Raw genomic sequence first — 10,496 nt, 5'->3', positions numbered from 1 at the left:
GCCATTGTTTTATCTTGCCCTTTACATTTTCTATGAGTGTTTTCATGTCAAAATGCACTTGGAAACTAAAGGACAAGGTATTCTGCTACTTTTGGCCTTAAGAACCCTTTCTAGCTTTTGTCTGCAACTATTTTTGCTGAGGTTATTATATGTTCAATATATTCTCTTTATAAATCCTGAATACTCACATTTCCAAATAAACATGAGACAAATGGGCCTAAAATTCAAAAGGAAGACAAAACAAAATAATTTCAAGCTTCTACTTTGTACTTATATACTATAGCATTTCTCATGGGTAGCAAGTTCCAAATCATAGTATTTTCAAACTTGAAGGGAATTAAAACGAGCAAACTATGGCTCAGAACATTTAAGTCACATCCTAGTGTTGCATGTTTAGTTGGAGTAAGAAACCAGATCTCATGGTTTCTGTTTCAGTGCTCTTTCTATTCCACCAAGCTCACACTCCCACCCCTTGGGTCCATTGCTACTAAAATCCTGAAAGGATTCACAAAGGCATACTTGAGATTATAACACTATGTTTGCAAAACCTAATTCAAATCAATTAAACTTCCATGGATTTCTAAGCTATTCTATAAGCTGGGTGATTCATTTATTGGAATAATGTTTTCATTTAAGACCACCCTTATTCTCCACCATGGGACAGGATAACTAAGAGCCCTCAGGGAATTATTTCTTTCCTGAACTTACTGATGCCTAATGGTGATCTGTTGGAGACCCTGCCTTTCCGTGGTCAAAGGCGGACATTAGGGCTCATTTTCCCCAGTATCTTTGGTACTTTTCAAACCCTTGAGCTAAAGGATAAAACTGAACCAGCCATTTCCATGGACAATTTTTTTAAAAAATTACTTCAATTTTGGTTTTTCTTGGTTCATAAACTTAGTTTTACTCTTAAATAAATGTTGTCAATACAATACATGCATAGTTACAAATATTACCCAAGGATTCTAATGAAAAGTAGCAGTTTGTGCCCTATTTCTCACATCAGAGTAGACTGCTTTTAACTCTTTTTACTCTCTGTTCTAATATTAATTTCAATATATTGTAATTACTTGATTCCAAAGTTTTAGACATTTTCTATGACTTCCTTTTATGACAGCTGATGATTTAACTCTCTACCACTTCCTCCAATTTTTTCTTTTTCCTTTTTTTGTGAAACAGGGTCTTACTTTACTGCCCAGGCTGGAGTGCAGGATCATGAACATAGCTCACTGCAGCCTCAAACTCCTGGGCTCAAGGTATTCCCCTGCCTCAGCCTCCCAAAGTGCTGAGATTACAGATGCATTGGGCGAAATTTATTACCTTTCTTTGTCTACTATAATTAATTAGGCCACAATCTTACTGCAACAGGAACAACATATCAATCCTTACATGATTAGGTAGAAAATATATTTTACTGAATAGCCTGCTAATATACTACGATTCCCTTTATTATGCTCTATATTCCCTTTTTTGTTACTTAAAAACATTTTTTTTGAAATTAAAAACTGCTTTATGTGTTTTAGTTCCTTAGTCTCCTATAGACCTATTCTTATCTTTTCCAAATGCTCCATTAGATCTCCTGTACACAGTTAATAAACTTTCCCCAAATGGTTTAATCATGTCTGATGATCTGTCAATTATTCCTGTCCTCACTGCCGCGCCTCTTTACTCTGGTGCATTGATCCTTCCGCTCCGGTCTACTTCCCTCCAGGGCTGTTGCACAGGGTCATCTTTGGACCACACCATCTTCCTGTGCAGGACCTCTCCTCTGCTTGGTCATGTGCCTTCTTCTTCCTTGTTGTAGTCCTTCATTTTTTTCTGGATCGGTGCTTCGTAAATTAAAACTTAAATTTAAAAAGATTTGAAAAATTTAAAACCTGTGGTGTCAGGGAGAAGAATGTAATGAATCCCTACATATTAATACTTATCACCCAGATTCAACAGTTAACATGTTTCCACACTGATTGCATTTGTCTTTTTCTTGTTCCTCTACTCTTCTTTCTTTTCTCCCCTCCCTCTCCAGTTCTGTTTCCCTCCATCCTTTCTCTTCCCTTCCCGGACCCTTCTGTTCCACTCTCATCACCTCTCCCCGTCCCTCTCCTTTCTTCTTCTCTTTACCTGCTTGCTGAAGTGTTATAAAGCAAACCCCAGTGTTTCAAGCCAGGACACTGGAAGGGCTCTCTCTGAGAGAGAGAGACTACATTCAATACAGGCAGTGAAAGAGAGGCTATGATAACATTATCTGAGTTGCTGACTCTGAGTGCACTGAAAGATTTATCCTAGATCTTTTAGTTATATGACCTAACACTTTTACTTTCAAGAGACGTTAAGGCAAGTCTGCCAGGTGTGAAATTTTCCAGCTAACTGGGAGTTTGGCAGATGAGTTTTAGAACTTTTTGGGGCAAAATCACAGTATCTTAGATTAATTAGCAAATAAAATTTTATTTATCCTATTGTTACCCAATAGGCGGAATGCTTAACATGTAATATTCAGGTATCAATACTTAAGAATAGAAAATAATGTGATGTTTAGTTCTTTTAAAAATATGCCTTCTATACAATACCAATATAAAGGTTAGGATTTTACATTCAATAGTAAATCTGTTTTGTTTCATTAGGAATTGGACAAACATGACAATATTGGCAAAATGGTTTCTGTGTCTATTAATGCCTCATATTGCTCAGTTAACTTTAATCCAATAGAGTGGATGTAGCAATTTTTGTACAACAAATCAGTAGCTGATGGAACAGTTCATAACTAGAAATTTTGTCCATGAATTTATGTGTCGGCCTTCATGCAATTGTAAATCCCTTATTAGTATTTTGATTTGGGCATTCTTATCTTCATTATTGAAAACATGATTACTTTTATAACTGAATATTCTGAATTGCATTAAAAGAATAACTGAGATCAATTTGTTGTAAATAATTCAGAAACGCTGACAGAAATCTCTGTCTGATTACTTTCTTATGTATGGCTGTATTCTCTATGGTGTCTTTTGCTTTTGTATAGTACACGAATCCCAGAAACTTGCAGCTTTCAGAATATATAACTTGGTTTAGAGTCCTGTTTTCTCCTGTTATATGTTTACTCTATTCCCAGAAGGTAAGGAAATTAGGTTTATTATGAACAATTTATCAATGTATTTCTAATAAAGTCTTTCCATTAATCTTATTTATACTGAGCTTTACATGTTTTTAGCAATCAGCTTCTGAAAAGATCAGGAAAAAAGTTTTGAATAGTAGAGATCAGTGAACTTATTCATGTAAATCTTTATTAATATACATATTCAAGTGATATAAAGATAAGTAAAATGCTGTCCCTTAATGAAAAAGAAATACATGATTATGGCTTAATTTTATACTCATCATTTCAACTTTTACCAGTAGTTTGGGTGAAAATGTTTAACTAGGTTGTGATTTTAACAATGGCAATCATAATTTTTAATTCCCAGGCATTTTGACAATATCCCTATAACCTATTTTACTAGGCTCCTAAATCTGGTTGTGGCAGATTATATTTTCCAAAGAGATGCTAGAGATATATATCCCATCTGCCACGTGCTTCTTAAAATAAGATGCTCCTCCCACAAAGAGATGGGGATCTGTGTTCTTTCCCCTTGAATTTTTGTTACTGGGCCTGTGACTTCTGCTTGTACTAACAGGGTACAGGGGAAGTGATGCTATAGGACTTCTGAGGCCATAAAGAGGATGCAGCTCATGGATGAGTCACTCTCTTGGCACAGGAACCTTAGAAGCCCTAAACTGTCATGGAAGACACCCAGCTGAAGTGATCATACTGGAGAGAACATGTGGAGAGACAACATGGAGACAGAGAAACATGTGGGAGGATCCTCAGCTGCTCCGGCCACCAGATGCCTCAGTCTCTCTGGGACCAGGTACCAGATATGTGAACAAGCCACCCTCTGCCTACAACCACGTAAGAAAGTCTGAGGGAGAAGTGCCCCACTGGAGCCCGTCAAATCTCAGACCGTGAGAGAACATGACACAATGTGGTTGTTATTTTAAGGCACTAAGTTTTGGGGTATTGTGATTAATAATAAGAAATATATATTTGGTTTCTGCCTCCAGTTCCTGAGACAGCTTCTAATACCTTTGGAGATGGGGTACTAGGAGAATCTTTTGTTTTAATATTTGAGTTAGAGCTCAAATATTCTGAGACGAGTCCCCCAAATTTTTGTAATTTTCTGAGTTATAAGAGCATCCGACATGGAGCTGTAAATCTCTCAGTGTTCCCTGAGTGAAAGGTGCATCTTTTGTTCTAATGAGGTAACTCTGGGTGGGATCCTGGAGAGTCTTGGATGGGGGCTGGTTGCCAGGGGGAACCAATCATGTGATTAGAGGGTTGGAACTTCCATCCCCAACACTGAACCTCCAAGAATGGGATAGGAGCTGAAGGCTGAATTGATAACCAATGGCCAATGGTGTAATCATTTATGACTATGTAATACAGCTTCCATAAAAGTTCAAAAAACAGGGTTTGGGGAGCTTCCAGATAGTTGAACACATGAAGGTGCCTGGAGGATGGTGTCCAGAGAGGGCATAGAAGCGCCACACCCCTTCCCACATACCTTCTCTTCTATCTAGATGCTCAACTGTATCATTTATCATATTTTTAATTAATATAATAAACCAGAAAGTGTGTTTTGCTGAATTCTGTGAGCCATTCTAGAAAATCAAAGGAGGGGGTTTGGGGAACGTTGATGTATAGCTAGTTTGTCAGAAGTGTAGGTGACAACCTACTACTTGAAACTGGCACCTGAAGTGGGAGAAATCTTGTGGGACTGAGCCCTTAACCTGTGGGATCTGACTCTAACTCCAAGGAGATAGTGTCAGAATTGTGTTAAATTATAGGACACCCAGTTGGTGTCTGCTGGAGAATTGTTTGCTGTGTGGGGAACTCCCTGACACATCTGGTGTCAGAAGTGAAGTGGGATGTGTTTAGTGTTAATGTAGAAGGAAAAGCACTTTTTATTCCTCTATCTCTAACACAGTCACAGTAACTGGGATGCTGGCCCTTCTCCATGGTTCCCTGATTTAGAGAACAGCACCATCATTCATATGACAATCCCTGGAAGTTTTACGTCACTTTGTTTCAGACTTTTCTGAGATCCAGATGGGAAGTTCAAATTGCCTATGTAAATTTCCACTCTCTCAGATGTACATATTGGGAGGAACTGCAAATCATACTGCAATAGACAAGGATGTGTGCTATCCTTTTAAGGAGAGGACCCAATAGTAGGCAACAACCATGTAATCTACCATAATCACCAAAGCTGTATTACTCCATTCATACAATAAGAAGATCAAGGTTTTCTCTATATTTATATCCAAGTGGTGACATAAAAAAAAAGGACTAGCCATCACACTGGTGGCTCACTCCTGTAATCCCAGCCCTTTGGGAGACTGAAGCAGAAGGATCGCTAGAGCCCAGGAGTTTGAGACCAGTCTGGGCAATAAGTGAGACCTTGACTCTAAAAAATCAGCTAGACATGGTGATATGTGCCTGTGGTCCTAGCTACTTGACTTGTGGGGTGAGGTGGGAGGATCCCTTGAGCCTGGGAGCTAGAGGTTGCAGTGAGCCAAGATCTTGCTATTGCACTCTAGCCTGGGCAACAAAGCAAGACCCTGTCTAAAAAAAAAAAAAAAAAAAAAAAAGGAGGAAGAAGAAGAAAAGGCCTTCACAGAAACCCAACAAATTATTAACAGTTCAATCCTTGTTTAGTGTGGGGGTAAATATGTAAGAGGTGAAGGAAGAGTCTAGCACTTCTGAAGCCTCTGTAGTGTTTGAATCTTTTGCAATACGGCTTCAAATATCTGAGGGAGACTGAGGCTGAGAGCTGCTACATGTCAGATTCAAGTGAGTTAGCCACCAAAGTCACAAAGCTGTACCTAATTCAGAATCATATGTAATCTATTTTGCTTGGGACCTGATTTGCCCATCTGTGTATGCCCCATATATGAGCATGTACGAAGAATGATGACAATATGGAGTGTATTTCTGACTCTTTCCTTATAATTCTAGGCTCCGCATATGAGGTCATAGTTACTTATTGTTGCTTTACTGCATCCTCTTGTCCTTCAGATTACTGACAAAGCGCTGATGCCAGGAAGATTAAAATAGTCTTTGTTGTTGTCAAAGAGAAGGAAGCTGCATGCCAGGTAGAACTGACCAGTAGTCTTCTCAGAAAAATTAGCATCAGCAATGGATTCCTGTTTCTCTTCATAGGAAGATCTACTTTCAGAATTTAAAAAAAAAATTATACATATTAATCCTAAAAATGCCTTGGTTGTAACTGAGAATTAAGACTACTGATTCAACTGCAATTAATTCGCATTGTCTGAAGATATTTCCTTCTCTTTCCTTGCTTGCTTTTTATAGTTATACAACAAGGAACATGAAAATTTAGATGTATCCACTTCAAAAAGAACTCACATTCTAAATGAGAAATGTATAAGATAGATGAGTTATAGTATTGGCCTGTATAATTCCTTAATTTCCAAGGGGCTTTTCTCCAAGAATTATTTTAAATAGAACAGATCTAATATACTTAGGATTTTATTTGCAGATTACAAAGAAATAGGAAAGAGTGATGGTAGAGAAGAGAAAGTAAAGAAAGAGAAAATGTTTTAGGAAATAGTAGTGGTTAACATTAAACAACTGAAAAAAAATCCACTTGGAAAATGGTTATGCCAAGGGAAAAATATTAAATTCATAATAAATTTTAAAAATGTGATACAAAATGAATTTTTATGGTTTGTAAGATTTAAGGTGCCTTTTCCCTTGTAATAGAAGCTATGTTTTTGCACAGAGGAGAAGTATGGTATTTTTTGAGAAGACATGCTATGAATGATGAAAGGCTCTATTTCAGCAAGTCACAGGCAGAAAAGTCCAAAACAATGGAATAGAACTGCAGCATTGTTGAAAGTAGGTACTTTTTTATTATTCTACATACACTTTAAAATCTAAATATTATTGCGTTGTATAAAACGGTGGTCTGTACATTTCTATGCTAAATAGCATGCCTTCTTAATAATGTGTTTTGATGATTTGTTTATAAGAGCATAGGTACTCCTTGCTTTCATTTTTACTATCCAAAAAATTCAACCATCTGTAAGGCCCTCTACAATCAACGCTCTCCTTTTCCCTGTATCTGTCAGCAAGCACAAGGTGGGCTCTTGGGAAAGGACTTACCTTGCTTGTCTACTGCGGCAGCTCTGTTTTTCCCAGATGGCTGCAGATACACAGGCTGCACAGAAAATAACAGCCTATGAATCAATGGGAAAACATATTTAGAAATCTGGTGATTTGAATTTTTAGTTGGTTGCATAGCCTGGAAATTTGGCCATAGCCTGAGATCAGAAATGGAGAGATACAAACTGAGTCTCTTCTACCATAGGTATTTGCAAAAGCGTCCTTTCTTCCTTCGTTTCTAAATAGAAACATCCTTACTGTTATTTCCTCACAAGTATAGACATAATATATACTTTTTTTTGGAAAAAATAATTATGTATAAAATAGAAAGTAAAATTCTTTCCCTATTCCCAGTGTCATCCCCTTCAATCATAATCCACTGTTAATATTTTATTATTAATCATTCCAAATATGTTCTATAAATGTTAACACAATTTTATTTTTTTGAGACAAAAACACATGGCAAGGTTATCTTTTGCCTTAACGCTGTGTATATATTGGACATCTTTCTGGATCATTACCTACAGCACTACAGCTCATCCTTCAAATACAAGTATTATTATTTATTCGACAAATAAAGAAATACTATGTTGATGATATTGCTCCTGTTACACATGGTGCTGCAAGGAGTGTCTTTTCACTTACATCTTTCCACACTTATCCTTTCATTTGCTATGATAAATTCCAACAACATGGAGTTGCTGGACCAAAGAGTAAGTATAATTTACATAGAACATATTGCCATTGGCCCTCCAGCAGTGTACTAAATACACTCCCGCCAGATATGTACACAAATGTCAAGTCTCCCACATCTTGCCCACACTGGCTATTATCAACTTTTTTTAACTTTCGCCAAACTGATAGACAAAGACCAATATCTCATTTTGCTATAAATTATGTAAGTTTTTTTTCTTTTAAATCAAACCTAGTTGTGTTTTCTGCAGTAAGAGGTTGTATCGTTTGGCTTTGGGACTCCTGCTTTGCTCGCACTCATCAGTACACTGCTGGGTGTTGTTGAATCTTTTGCTGTAGTCTATTCCCCTACCTGAGCACAGGGGTCATTGCTTTCGGTCTCTGACATAGATTCTCAATATATTTACATACACATAATCACAAGCCTTAATCGCACATATACCACATTATATGCATGCAATCACATACACACGCACACCATATCACACACAAAATCACACATGCAATCATTCACACACACCACATCACATTATAGAGTGTCATTGTAAAGCATGGAAGTGAAATCAGCATTCTGCCCCCTAGTTTAGAGACCCATCAAATTGCTGGAACACTTCAAAATTTCCTGGAACACTTCAAAAAGTCTCTGATGATTGTAGCCTTTCTCAGGTGCCAGCCTCATCATTTCAGTTCTCTGGAACCTCCCTCTAGAAGCTTGTTTTTGCAAGCTGAGAGCTATTTCCCTCTTGTTGGACATATGTGCACTCTCATAGCACAAATCACAACGACTGCAGGTAAGGATGTGGGAACTGAAGTTCTTGGGTACAAACTCAAATTTGCAAGACATGGTTTACATCCGTTCTCGCTCTTACTCAAACCAATGCATATTATTTCCCTTTGAAAAAATTCAAGGATTTTGAAGCATTAAATGGTGGAGAGGCATAAGTAGAATCCAGTTTTGTCTGGTTTTTGCTCAAAACATTCTGATTTACCATTAGCCTGATGTTTCTTTCCTAATGCACAATTTTCTCTATTGATTTTTTTCTTTGTCGCCAACGTTGCTCAAAACAGAACTGTTAAAATATGCTGACCTGTTTTCTTTCTTCAGAGTTCCTTAGCAATAAGACTTACACAGAACCTATCCATCAAATTCAGTATTTAATTAAAGTGCAAAGTTAGATTGGGGAAATATGAATAATGGAGCTTGAAAGGAATTTGTATATGAACACTTACTTTTCCCTTTAGTTTTCTGTGTGTAAGCCTGGATCTAGCTCTTCAGAGAGGACTTCATGTAACAGAGTAAATTCTGAGCCAGACAGACCTGGGTTTACATCCTATGTGTATATGATCACAGAATAATTTCTCTTTCTGAACCTTGACTTTTTTTTTTTTTTTTTTCTTTTTCTTTTTGTGACAGGGTTTTACTCCCATCACCCAGGTGGAGAGCAGCAGTGCATTCAGGTGAACCTTGATTTTTGTGGCATGTAAAATGGGGTTAATAAAAGTACCACTAGCTATGAGAATTAGATGAGTATTTTGTACAATATAAGACTCTACAGAATAATAGCACAGTAAGTTCTCCCTTAATGTCAGGTTCTTGGAAACCATTACTTTAAGTGAAATAATGTATTACAAAGCCATTTTTCTCATCAGTTTTAATGAAACAACATTGAACAAAAGAAAGTTATTTAAGGACCTGTGTAGGGCATTAAGTGAGGACTTACTGTAATATTATTATTTTTATTTACTTAAACATAATTATTGAACATCTACTATGTAGTAATATTGTGCAAGGAACTAGGGAAAAGTGGTGACTACATTTCATGATAAATGACATGGTTGCTGCTCTCAAGAAGCTTTTTCTTGTGATTAAAAAGAATCGAAGAAGGGTTTTCAACAAATGGTGATAAGGGAGAAGTGCAGGGTGCAGATGGGGTTCCCATCAGGGTCCATAGCTTTGGCTAGGACCCCATCAGAGAAGACTTTCTGGAGGGAGTGGCACTGGGCTTTCCTTAGGTTGTAGGGAGATGTGTTTGGATGCACATTTTAGGTTTCTCCCACACAGAACCTAACTTCATTAACGCCTGGATTCAATCAGCATTTATGGATTGCCTTGTGTGAACTGGGCTCGAAGATGACCAGACATGGGTCCTACTCTCAAGGATTCTCATTTCTCTTGGGAGATAGAAACTGTGCACTCAGTATATGTTGTGATAATAATAATTGATGACATTTATTGTCTCTGTCCTGTGTGGTAGGCACTATTCAAAGTATTTTGTATGGATTCACTCTGGGACAAATGAACTCAAGGACTTATCCAAGTTTACACTGCTAGCAAGAGGCAGAACCAGGCATATGAACTGTGGCCATTTGGCTCCAGGACTTGAACTCTGAAGCACCACCTACATTATTTTAACAGAGTTGTGTCTATATAGGAGGGAGAGAGCAGTCCCAGAGGGCTCCCTGTGTCACCCTAAATACTTTCTTCTCCAAATTTTTCCTTTCTTCTTTTTGCAAGGTTCTTCACAATGGTCTTTGTAACAATTGTAACAATCCTCTTGCTACATCACATTGGATGGGGTTAACCCAT

At 37.5% G+C, this 10,496-nt stretch overlaps 1 long non-coding RNA gene across 1 annotated transcript; it reads right to left on the bottom strand.

Annotated features, from left to right (window-relative positions):
- Window positions 1-1,570: 1,570 nt before the first annotated feature.
- LOC111525750 lies at window positions 1,571-9,237 on the bottom strand. The gene is made up of 3 exons (XR_002726186.2): window positions 9,140-9,237; window positions 7,217-7,290; window positions 1,571-1,844 (listed from the first exon to the last, which is right to left on the bottom strand). It is a non-coding gene; the product is annotated as an uncharacterized LOC111525750 (long non-coding RNA).
- Between the last annotated feature and the right edge of the window lie 1,259 nt (window positions 9,238-10,496).

The sequence above is a fragment of the Piliocolobus tephrosceles genome, chromosome 1, assembly GCF_002776525.5.
Source record: "Piliocolobus tephrosceles isolate RC106 chromosome 1, ASM277652v3, whole genome shotgun sequence".
Taxonomy (NCBI): Eukaryota; Metazoa; Chordata; class Mammalia; order Primates; family Cercopithecidae; genus Piliocolobus; species Piliocolobus tephrosceles.
This window is presented reverse-complemented; position numbering and strand designations above follow the sequence as displayed.